Raw genomic sequence first — 13,446 nt, forward strand, 5'->3', positions numbered from 1 at the left:
TTTGGAATCCCCAGTGAGACCAATGTTACTACCACCAGTGAGACCACCCGTGAGATCACTACTAGATATAATGGTTACCCCTCTGAGAGTACCCACTACTGATAAAACCTCTGCCATGACAGTTCTTGGATCTATCCCACAAAGAACAGGTCCATTTCAATAGTCAAAAAGTACCAGATTATATTCTGAATATGAAATCATAATTAGCTCCTCGTCGTTCACTGCCAAATAAAGCCGAGAAAAATTGAAATGTTTAAAATTAACAATATGAAAGGTTAATTAGATAAGTTTTTACACATCTAAGAGTACTAACAAAAAAAATTAAAGAGTCTGTCAGACAGCCATTAGACCATCTCGGGATACCAGAAGTGAAACGAACTAACTGCTCGGGAGGTTCTGAAGAAATTCGTTGTTTTAGAATACCACCGTACCCTTCATCAGAAGCATCGGTTTCGACTATCATAAATGCTTCAGGATTTGGAATCCCCAGTGAGACCAATGTTACTACCACCAGTGAGACCACCCGTGAGATCACTACTAGATATAATGGTTACCCCTCCGAGAGTACCCACTACTGATAAAACCTCTGCCATGACAGTTCTTGGATCTATCCCACAAAGAACAGGTCCATTTCAATAGTCAAAAAGTATCAGATTATATTCTGAATATGAAATCATAATTAGCTCCTCGTCGTTCACTGCCAAATAAAGCCGAGAAAAATTGAAATGTTTAAAATTAACAATATGAAAGGTTAATTAGATAAGTTTTTACACATCTAAGAGTACTAACAAAAAAAATTAAAGAGTCTGTCAGACAGCCATTAGACCATCTCAGCACACCGAGGTTGGGGCTAAGAACGATCATAACCATAACCCGTGGGCTGTGGGAGCTGTTAATCACGCTCTGGTCTATTGGGCATGCCTCATCAACCAGACTTGGTTTTCTGTCTCCTTAGAACTCAAGGATACAGTGGTACGAGCCTATAGAACAGATCCTGTTCAAGTAAGGTCGTGTCCATCTGTGTTGCTGCAATGAAATATAAGTACTTCCTTGCCTGGGTAGCTTGTCGGTGTGGGAGGCAAGGCGAAAAAAAGGAAGGTGTATTTAATTCTTCTAACGTCTTTATAAGTCAACAACTATGACCAAAATAAACTACAACTACCTTATTGTTTATTCTAACTATATTTTAAAGTTTCTTCTTAAAAGTTTCATTGAGTAGACGAGTTTGATTGGAGTTGGACAAAGATATAATGTATTTTCCTCATGTGTAAGCTTGTTTAATACATTTAAAGATATTTACTCAAAAATCTTAAAAGTTCTTGGATTACAAAATTTAAAGTTGTTCCAAACTAGGTAAGAATTACAATTTTTTTCACCATTGTTTTTTTTTTTACATAGGAGTAGTGGAGAGGAGGATGAGAAAGAATGTGTCTATTTCGGAGAATCAGTTCGGATTCATACCGGGGCAGTCAACTACAGAAGCTATCCATCTTATGAGGAGGTTGATGGAGCAGTATAGGGAGAGGAAGAAGGACTTGCACGTGGTGTTCATTAACCTAGAAAAAGCCTACGATAAAGTACTAGGGAGATTCTATGGAGATGTCTGGAGGGTAGCGGCATCCCGGTAGTGTACGTTAGAGGTGATTAAGGACATGCACGATGTAGCTAAGACTCAGGTAAGGACCGTGAGAGGAGATTCGAATTATTTCTCAGTGGTGATGGGGTCGCATCAGGGATCAACTCTAAACCCATTTTTATTTGCCCTTGCGATGGATGTGCTAACGCGACACATTCAACGGGAGGTGCCATGATTTATGTTATTTGCAAATGATATAATGCTGATTTGTCAAGCCCCGAACCTGGGCCTGGACGTAACACGACACCCGGTTCCTGACTACATATGAACGAGCGAACCAACTAGCTGGCTGAATCAACATGTGATATTATAACATACTAAATGCGGAAGATAAACTAACACATGTTGATACACTAAAAGTATGAATGATATAAATCAAGTGCGGAAACACTAATATAAGTCTGAAACATATCTGTAGCAAACATTGCTTAACATGAAAAACCTGCTATGTACTCTAGTCTATGAAGCCTCTAATAAAGTATTATAAATACTCACTCTAAAGTACTGAAGACAATAGAGTAATGATAATTCCCCGAAAGAACTGTGGCTCACCAAATAGCTGGAATGAGAATCCGAGTACTCTGAATCGTCCACCTATAAATCATTACCTGCATCGTGAGATGTACGCCTCGGGCGAAAGGGACGTCAGTACATTTGAATTGCACTGATATGTAAAACAACTGAAAGAAAGGACTATAAATGTTGAAACTAAAACTGAGCTGATAACTGAAAGCTGAGAACTGATAATTGATAACAACTGAAACTGAAACTGAAACCAAATGATAATTGATAACTGATAACTAAAATGATAACTGATAACAGAACAAAAGATGTAAGGCTATGAATACTCCCTCTTCTGAATGATGAACCACCTGTTTATCTAAACAAACTACAGCCTCAAGCCCAACATATATGTGCACAAGCTACGGCCTCAGACCCAAGTATACATATACATAACTACAGCCTCAGGACCAAAATGCATAAAACATAAACTACGACCTCGGGCCCAAACATGCATAAATCATAAACTACAGCCTTGGGCCCAAACATGCATAAGCATAAACTACGACATCGGGCCCAAACATGCATAAAACATATACTACATCCTCATGCCCAAATACAAGTGTTCAACATTCAGGAATTTAAATACTCCCTCTTCTTTAGTTCGAAGCTTTCTTACTTGCCAATCTAAAATAGCTACTGGTACCTCTGCATAAGATAAGTCTTCATCAATGTGAATATCCTCCATGGGCGTAATACGTGAAGGATCTCCAATGCACTTCCGCAACATAGATACATGAAACACAGGATGGACTGCTTCCAATTCTGAAGGCAAATCAAGCTCGTACGCCACCCTGCCAATCCTCCGAATAATCTTATACGGTCCAACATACCTGGGGCTGATCTTCCCCTTCTTTCCAAATCGCATGACGCCCTACATAAGACTTCTTCCGACTTTGTGTTGTACGCAGCCGGTCTCTAATAAGTTTTACCTTTTCCATTGCTTGCTAGACTAAATTAGGACCTAGCAACTCTGCTTCCCCGACCTCAAACCAACCGATCGGCGACCTACACTTCCGCACGTATAGTGCTTCGTAAGGGGCCATCTGAATACTAGCTTGGAAGCTGTTATTATAAGCGAACTCAATAAGAGGTAGATGATCATCCCAGCTTCCTTTAAAATCTAGCACGCAAGCATGTAACATATCCTCAACTGTCTGAAGAGTATGCTCTACCTATCCATTAGTTTGTGGATGAAAAACGGTGCTAAGATTTACCTACGTTCCTAGACCCTTCTGAAAAGATTTCCAAAAATGTGCTGTAAATTGAGCTCCTTGATCAGAGATAATAGATAATTGTACTCCGTGAAGACGAACAATCTCTCGAATGTAAAACTTGGCATAATCCTCGGCTGAATATGTCATCCTAACTGGCAGGAAATGAGCAGATTTTGTAAGCCTATCAATAATTACCCAAATAGAATCATACCTCCGTGGAGTGCAAGGCAAACCAGTGATGAAGTCCATATTTATCATGTCCCATTTCCATAATGGAAGTTCAATATACTGAGTTAGGCCTCCAGGCCTCTGATGTTCGGCTTTAACTTGCTGGCAGTTGGGACATTGGGCTACCATCTCCGCGATATCTATTTCCATTCCACCAATAGATCTGTCGAAGTTCCCGATGCATCTTTGTCGCTCCGGGGTGAACTGCATATCTAGAATAATGGGCCTCCAAAATAATCTTGGCGCGGAGCTCTCCGACTATCGGTACACATATACGGCCCTGGTATCTAAGGACTCCATCTCCAGTTAGCTCAAATAAAGGTTGTCGCTGCTGTGGAATAATTTCCCTCAGTTTTATAAGCTCAGGATCCTCGTGTTGTCGCTCTTTCACTTCAGTAACAAAAGAAGATTTTGCTGTATTCTGAACGAGAATGCGTCCACCCTCTACGTCTACCAAACGCACCTGCAAATTAGCTAGCTGGCATAGATATTTGGTCATCTTGACCTTATTAGCTTCAACATGGCTTAGACTGCCCATGGACTTCCGGCTAAGGGCATCAACAACAATATTAGCTTTGCCGAGATGATACAAAATATCAACATCATAGTCCTTTAGTAATTCTAGCCATCTTCTTTGTCGTAGGTTCAGCTCCCTCTGTTTAAATAAATACTGAAGGCTCTGGTGGTCGGTGAAAACATCAATATGAACCCCATATAGATAATGCCTCCAAATCTTTAGGGCGAAGACAACTGCGGCTAACTCAAGATCGTGCGTATGATAGTTCTGTTCATGTTTCCGCAACTGTCTGGAGGCGTACGCGATAACCTTACCATGCTGCATAAGAACACAACCTAGGCCAATTCTCGAGGCATCACAATTTACAACATAACCCTCGGTGCCATCCGAAAGAGTCAAGACAGGTGCTGTCGTAAGCCTTTTCTTTAGCTCCTGAAAACTTTGTTCATATGCCTCAGTCCACTGAAACTTAGCTCCCTTATGTGTCAGTTTCGACAATGGTGCAGAGATAGAGGAAAATCCCTCCACAAACCTTCGGTAATATCCTACCAAGCCTAAAACGCTACGAACCTCTATCGGGTTCAAGGGCCTCGGCCAAGTCATCACAGCTTCAATCTTTTGTCCATCAACCTTGATACCATCACCGGTAATAACATGACCAAGAAAAGCTACATAAGTTAGCAAAAATTCACATTTACAGAATTTAGCATATAATCTGTAGTCCTGGAGAGTCTGCAATACAACTCGCAAATGTTCTGCATGCTCGGCTTCCGATCGTGAATATATTAGGATGTCGTCAATAAACACAATCACAAATTCATCCAAGAATGGTTTGAATACCCGGTTCATAAGATCCATAAAGGTTGCTGGGGCATTTGTAAGCCCGAAAGACATGACAAGGAATTCAAAATGGCCATGCGTCGTCCTAAATGCTATTTTTGGGATATCAATATCCCTGACTCATAGCTGATGATAACTGGATTGCAAGTCGATCTTCGAAAAGCATTTGACACCTTGTAACTGGTCGAACAAGTCATCAATCCATGGATGAGGATACTTATTCCTTATAGTGACTTTATTTAGTTGCCTGTAGTCAATACACATCCGCAATAAGCCATCTTTCTTTCGAACAAAGAGCACTGGAGCACCCCATGGGGATGTACTTGGCCTAATGAAGCCTTTATCGAGCAAGTCCTTCAGTTGTTCCTTCAATTCCCTTAGCTCTACAGGAGCCATTCTGTAGGGAGGAATGGATATAGGCTGCGTATCAGGAAGCAAATCTATAGCAAAATCGATTTCCCTTTCGGGGGGGATTCCTGGAAACTCGTCAGGGAATATCGTTGGGAATTCATTCACAATAGGAACCGACTGAAGAGTCGCTGGCTCCTTATCTATAACCCTGACATGAACCAGATGGTATATACAACCTTTAGCAATAAACTTTCGAGCCCTAAGGTATGAAATAAACTTACCCTTTGGCGTGGTTGCATTACTTTTCCATTTAAGGACAGACTCACCAGGAAAATGAAATCGAACCACCTTTGCACGACAATCAATATTATCATAACAAGCTTTCAACCAATCCATACCCATAATGAAATCGAAGTCTAGCATAACCAATTCAACTAAATCAACAGAGGTTGGACAGTCATTAATTAACATTGTACAACCTCGATAGACATGATTAGCTACAATAGAGTCGCCAACTGGCGTAGATATCTTAACTGACTGTGGCAACAACTCAAATCTCATGTCAAGCTTACTAGCAATAAATGGAGTAATATATGAAAATATAGAGCCGAGATCTATCAATGCATAAATGGAATGAGAATGTATTGTCAATATACCTGTGACAACATCTAGGGATGCCTCTAAATCCTGTCGGCTTGTGAGTGCATAAAAGCGATTCTGGCCATAACTAGAACCTGAGGTGTCTCCTCCACCTCTCCCCCTACCACGGCCCTGAGTAGACTGTGGACCTGGTTAAGGAGCACGGACTGAGGGAGAAGAAGCTGTTGTGGATCCTGAAGGCTGAGCTGGTGCACCTCTGCCTAACCCCGGGCACCGACTAATAAAATGTCATGTCTGCCCACAATGATAACATGCACTCGAACTCTGGCTACACTACCCGGTGTGCAGCTTACCACACTGAGTACATGGAGGAGTAGGCTATCCCATTTGTGCGGAATGCTCCTGTCGAAGGCCCTCAGGCTGGCCTGAGCTCTACCCCGGTCCTGACTGAATATATCGATCAAACCGCTGGCCCTACATCTGTGGTGGGAAACTACCTGTTGACCGAGGTGGATATCAATTGAGTAGGGGCCTAAAATCACCCGGTGGATCCCTATAAGACCCCGTAGTACGAGCCCTCTTACTCTACTCCCTATCCCTACGAGTATCACGAATTCGACGAAAAAGGTCCTCTATAGTCTGAGCGAAAGCCTGTATGTGGGAAATATCTACATCATCTAATAGGGATGCTACCCTACAATCTCTAATCAGATGATCCCCCAAACCATCCACATAATGATGAACTCTAGCCCTTATGGTACGTACGATATTTGGTGTATACCTCGCCAAAGAATTAAACTTATGTCTATAATCCCTCACACTCATATCCCCCTGCTTCAGGTTAAGAAACTGGTCAAGACGAGCTTCCCGAACCTCCCGTGGAAAATAATGGGCTAAAAAAAACTCAGAGAAGTCCTCCCACTCTACTGGCGGAGCATTAGGTCCTCTAGATCTCTCCCATGCCTCATACCATAGGACGACTACATCACGTAGTTAAAAAGAAGCCAACTCCACAGCCTCGGTGACGAAGGCATGCATCACCCTCAATACTCTATACATTTGGTCTATAAATTCCTAGGGATCCTCAGTGGAACTGGATCCTGTAAATAATGGAGAGGCCAAGTGAAGAAACTCTCGTACCGTAGAGCTTCCTGTCCGATCTCTCCGGGAATCTGCTCCCGACTATAGCTGTCGCTCATGAATAGAAACCATCCTAGTCAGCAACTGAACTGCCTCCCTCATCCTCTGCTCCCAAGTCTCTGATGGGGGAACAACAGGTGCTGGAGGTCCTATGTCTCTAGCTGCCTCAGGTACAAATGGAACTAGTGAGGTTGGGAGTACTGCATCTCCCTAGGCTCCAACAAGTGCTGGGGAAGCTGAAACTAGGGGTACTGGAGATTCACTGTGTGCCTCTAAGGGAAATCTATCCCTCTGACCTGGTGGGGAATGACTGGTACCTTCCCCCGAATCCATACCTATCGTTCGTTGTGCCATCTCCTGAGCGTAGGTAGCCTGTTAGATAAGAAACACAAAGCACGATTTAGATTTCATATGTTCTTATAACTTCGCTCTATAGCACGATTTATTAATTTAAAGAAATGTAACCATTCCTAAATGCCTCATAGCCTCCTGATTATAAGTGTGGTGCACAACACACCCATAAGCAAGACTCTACTAGACACGACTTGTGGACTCCCTGGGATACGACCTGCTGTGATACCAAGCTTGTTACGCCCCAAACTAGTGGAGGCACGAGTGACACTCGATACTGTATTTGATCGAGTTAGCCATTAGGCATACTAGCTAACTAAACTAGGGGCGCAACAGATCGGGCAGCACAACATCTGAAATACTAAGCCTGGACCATTAAGGTCATGACCTGAATAACAATAAGCCATATAAACAAAGGTAGACGAGCCAAAATAATAAAGTACTAGCTGGCCGACGAGGCCGGATTGGAGACATACATGCCTACACACATATATATACATGCCAAGCCTATAGGCTGGAGACTGAAAGCTGCAAAAAGAAACCCAAAATATTGTGTCCATAATAGCCTCTAAGAGTGTCATAAGAACTGTCGAGATAAGGCCCCGACTATAACCAAACTGTACAACAAAAGTAACCATCTTATGAAAGCTCCAGGAAGAGGTGGAGCTTACCAACTCACAGCTGAACCTCGAAATCTTAGCGGTGGGGTCGATCAGAGTCCCTACCTGGACCTGCACGCATGAAACAAAAATGCAGTGTCCCCAGGCAACGGGACATCAGTACGAATAAAAATGTATTGGTATGTAAGGCAGAAAGTAGAATCATACATAGCTGATGTAAGAAAAAAATAATAGAGATACCACTTGACACTGAAACTCTGATAGCCTCCATGGACGGCATCCGACCTCATAGTAATCAAATATGCATGGTATTCTTGTGTAATCGTATGTCGTGAATACCTATATATTGATGCAAATGCATGACATACCCAACCAAATGCTAGCAATGGCGGTCTCTTCCGGTAGCTAACCGGCATCATATTGCCAACCTGTGGCCATCTGTACAATATATATAGTTTTTCGGGCAAATAGGCCCCTTAGCTCCGATTATAGCTCGAAGTCCATGTATAATATGTCATATATGATATAAACTTTGAATGCACATAATAGTACATAACAATAACTTAGCCAATCTTGGCTCATAGGTACTCTTATTCTCATAATCTCATAATCATCTTCGTATCGCATACAATTGTCTCGTGGAACCTCATATGTTTTCTTTTTCTTTTGAGTAAGCTTAAAAACTTAACTCGACTTTTAGAAAGATAACTTAACTCTGAAGATGTTCATAAAAAGCTTAAGGTGCTTCACTTAGTCCTTATACCTGATTTCTTGATATTTAGTAAAAGAAAGTATTTCAAAAATCAAGTGTTTTAGTAGTTTAAACATAAAAATAATATTTTAGATTTTTTGAAATCGATGTGTCACTTTAGAGATTTTAAGATACACTTTAACAAGGGAGAAGGACTGATCGCAAATACTAAATGCCTTTATTTTCTAGTCACACAACCCAAAGACGAGTAAGAATTCACATATATGGACATATAGTTATGAAAGCCGAACAAATGACATATATAGATGTCGAATACCCTATTTAACCGAACGAGTGGAACATCAACCTAATAGCATCATGAAAATACTTCAGCTACGATCCCAATGCCTTTCACAGAAGGTCTTTCTAGCAATAGAATAGTAAAATATCACATTTGACGTCTTAGGAATTTCCTAGAATTCGTGCTAAAAGGAAGGACAAAGTTTAGCCTTAACATACCTCTCCAACGAACGTCTGAATGCATGTAGCTCCTTCACAAAAGTTATTCCTTACGTCCTAAGCTTCGAAAATACTATATATATGCAGCTTATATGCACCTATAAACAGTTCATAATTGAGTTTAAATTGGCAGATTTGCCATATGACCCTAACTTGACGAAACGTCCGTAGAACTTTGTAAAAACAATCATAAAAGAGTCCCAAGATGATTACCTTGGAAAACCAAGTATAAATCCTGAAGAACCAACAAGAACAACAAATTCCTATCTTCCAATAATAGCTCCAAACACAGCTAATAGAAGGGGGAAATGATTGCAAAGCGTAAAGATTGCGTTTCTAGGCACGGGGGCAAACTTTAACGGTAGAAATCGTTAAAAACACACCTTAATCACTCAAGAACACCATGCAACCTTCTCTTCAACTTTCTTTCTGTTTTAGGACGAAAATTAAATGTTTTTAGGTCTGAAAAGTCGAATTTGCCGACTTATACTACTTGTTTGACCCGACCCGGTTCGCGGCCCGATTTCAGCCTGGACAGTCCGCGGTAAAATAGTCATAACTTTTTACTACGATGTCGGATTGATGTGAGGTATTTTTGGTTGCGAACTAGACTCGTAGACATTAGATTCGATAGGTTGTGGGTTTCATAACTCTTTATATATTGGGAGAAATGATCTGATACATTTGATCCAAAGTTTAGAAAATTTATTAGAGAAATTTACGATAACTTTTGCCGACCTTTATTTCGCAACTTGCTTGATTCCAAAACTTAACATGTGACCAATGTGATATTATAATACCTCATAACACATTATTCTTAGCATATTAGACACTCTTGGTCTTATCCCACATGTGTAAATTAACTTAAACCTTCCGAACGCGCGGGGTGCCACCGGAGCCATTTCTTTAACCACGAACATTTGTTTAAGGGATTCCTTTGACCTACAGCTTTAGTTTACTTCCTTGATATTACCACACATTTTCATTCTTATTCTCCCAATGGGCTATACCCAATCATATATACCTAATATAACCACGCCACGTTACGTATATTACGTAAGAGAAAAAGAAAAAACATGGGGTCTCACAAATATGCATCCTAAGTACCAAATTTAATATTATTTATACTTATAAAAAAATTATTTATATGCATATATTTATTATATTAACTTTTAAGTTTTGATAATTACTTCATTTAAAATTTAATCGAATTGTGTAATTATACTTGTGCAACCAAATAATATACTTGTAATTACACTGTAATAACGTTATGACAAATAAATAGGTTTTCGTAATTACTACATTGTGTAATTACTAGAATAGTAATTACACCAATTTCAATAATCGGGTGGCCTTCCAAAGAGACCTTTAGTTTCAATAGGAGTAGTATAATAGGTTTGGGATTTAAGAATTTGAGTTTAATTACTTGTTAACCTGTAACGGCTTTCATAATTCCAAAGCCAAAGGAAAATTTAATGCTTTATTATTTTTAAACTTAATATATAAATATATTTTTCGCATGTAAGTTTATTTAGTACGGTTCGGTACTTTTCGGTTTATTTTCATAAAATAAAAGACCTACCCTAATTATCGGTATGGTTATAGATTTATATAAAACCAATGGTTTTATTAAAAGAAACCTAAAAATCAATTCGAATGGTTTAATCGACTTTTAAATATCCATTGACACCCTTAATCAAACCCTCAACGAGATTATATATAATTTTTTATTTTTAATTTTTTTACAGAAAAAGAAAGACACAATTTTGCCTACAAGTGAATAGAGAAGAAATCCCTAAAGCCCTTCCAAAACTCAGGACATCACTATAAGAGTGGAGTTGAGAATGTGTGCTCAAGCCAATTAATAGATCTGTTAATGAGGCACTCAAAAAATAATTGGGCTTTGGATTGGGTAGGGCCTGCACGAAGGCAACTCCTCACTACTACAAATTATCACATAGGCTCGATTACTTGGGTCGACCTTAGGCGGGCACCCATCCAAAGTGCAATGAAGGTCACCAGCGTAGGACATGGGCCTTTCTAATCAACCATTTATCCCGCCCAAGTAAATATATTTTTTCTGTGGTCCTCTGTTATAATATATCCTCACAACTATTTTATCTTCTTCACTAAACAATGCGTGACAAAGTATTTTAATCTTCATAACATTGTCACCTCAGTTGTTCCGAGACTTCCCGCAATTACTGCGTTATTCGACCTCTTCATAAACATTATTCCAGACTTCAGACTATGCATCTTCCTTGTGAATCTTTTATTTGTATTAGAAGAAGAAATTAGTAACAAAATCATGAATATTTCTCTATTGAATCTTTCCATAGTCATTAGTTGTCCTAATTCAGTTTCCGAACAGCAAATGTACCAAGAGCTCATCTTCGTTCCAAGTAAAAAACATATGCCAACACTGATCTTGAGTGAAGTCTGCGCCTACATTTTGATTTTTCAAAGCAAACAAAGGTATAGCAAAAAAGATTGAAGGGTCTGTCAAACAACCATTAGACCATATCAGCACACCGAGGTTGGGGCTGACTTGGTTTTCTTTCTCCTTAGAACTCAAGGATACAGTGGTACGAGCCTATAGAACAGATCCTGTTCAAGTAAGATCGCATCCATTCAGTGCATCGCTGATATATAAATATTTCTTTGCCTAGGTTGCTTGTCGATGTGGTACGTTGGACAAGAAAGTAAGGACTATGTAATTATTGTTATGAATAGCATTGTACTTAGAGTGAATGCTTATCTTTTAGAGAGTTTGTTATTTTGTGGCTAAGTCATTTTTCCCCCTATAAATAGAGGGGGTTTACCTCATTGTAAATCATCCCAAAAAATTCAATAAGAATTACCTTGCTCTTTTCCTTGCAATATTATTCTTTTCCTTATTGTTTTATTTCACGTTATCAGCATGAGACTTTACCGTCTCGAGAAGCCCTTTGAGAAGATTAAGGTATAACTTTCCCCCTCTTTTAATTATAACTGATAATATGAAAAGAAAGTTCGTTGCCCTTGAAATTTCGGGTAAGAACTATATGACATGGGTGTTTGATGCTGAAATCCATTTAGATGCAATGGGTCTTAAAGACGTCATTAAAGAAAAATAAAGGATCTACCCAAGACTGCGCTAAGACCTTGATTTTCTTGTGTCATTACCTTAATGAAGGGTTGAAAATAGAATATCTCACACTCAAAGATCCACTTATTTTGTGGAATGGCTTAAAGGAAAAATATGACAACTTAAAGTTAGTCACTCTTCCACAAGCACGATATGAGTGAGCTCATCTAAGGCTTCAAGATTTTAAGTCTGTTTCTGAATATAATTCTGCGATGTTCAAAATTATTTCTAAATTGAAACTCTGTGGAGATAGTATCATTGACTATGATATGCTTGAAAAACTGTTCACAACGTTTCATGCCTCCAATATGGTCTTACAACAGCAATACTGAGAGAAAGGTTTCAAGAAGTACGTTGAGTTGATTTCTCATCTCCTTGTGGCAGAACGAAACAATAACTTCCTCATGAGAAATCACGATAATCGACCCAGTGGGTCTACACCATTGCCTGAAGTGGATGAGGTGTATTCCCACTATGCTAAGCGTGGAAAAGGTCGTGGCCCTATTCATGGTCGTGGTCGTGGCCGTGGACAAGGAAGAAATTTTTCTTGTGTTAATCATCCCCCCAAAGAAAAATAACCACCAAAAGTGGAAAGGGAAAGATGAGAAGCCAAAGGCAAATGGTTCAGAAATTGAATGCTATCGTTGCGATGGAAAAGGGCATTGGGCAAATATTTATCGTACACCAAGACATTTGTTTGAGCTTTATCAAGCATCTCTAAAGAATAAAGATCCCGAAGCTAATTTTGTCTATTACAATGAATTTGACATCACACATTTTGATGTGACAGACTTCTTTGAGCATTCTGATGGAAAAATAGACCACTTAATCGGTGATGGATCCGTGGTTAAAGATGATTGAGTAGTTTATTTATTTTATTTTTGCCTATTCGTAGTAGCTAATGAATAAATATCATGTAATCACAATTCTTTACTTGAGTAGTAGTTATTAGTATCAATTAGTATTATTTATTTTATAGAATATTGTTAGTTTATTTTGATTAAATATAGTTCTAGTATTCATGTTAGACAATATTTCAATTTGCTTA

At 39.4% G+C, this 13,446-nt stretch overlaps 2 non-coding genes across 2 annotated transcripts; both read right to left on the reverse strand.

The window, feature by feature from the left end:
• Positions 1 to 803: 803 nt before the first annotated feature.
• LOC142166717 (small nucleolar RNA U3) lies at positions 804 to 1,012 on the reverse strand. Its single transcript, XR_012697115.1, has one exon. It is a non-coding gene; the product is annotated as a small nucleolar RNA U3 (small nucleolar RNA).
• A 10,171-nt stretch (positions 1,013 to 11,183) lies between these two features.
• On the reverse strand, positions 11,184 to 11,344 carry LOC142166743 (U1 spliceosomal RNA). Its single transcript, XR_012697125.1, has one exon. It is a non-coding gene; the product is annotated as a U1 spliceosomal RNA (small nuclear RNA).
• Between the last annotated feature and the right edge of the window lie 2,102 nt (positions 11,345 to 13,446).

Source organism: Nicotiana tabacum, chromosome 11 (genome assembly GCF_000715075.1).
Source record: "Nicotiana tabacum cultivar K326 chromosome 11, ASM71507v2, whole genome shotgun sequence".
NCBI lineage: Eukaryota > Viridiplantae > Streptophyta > Magnoliopsida > Solanales > Solanaceae > Nicotiana > Nicotiana tabacum.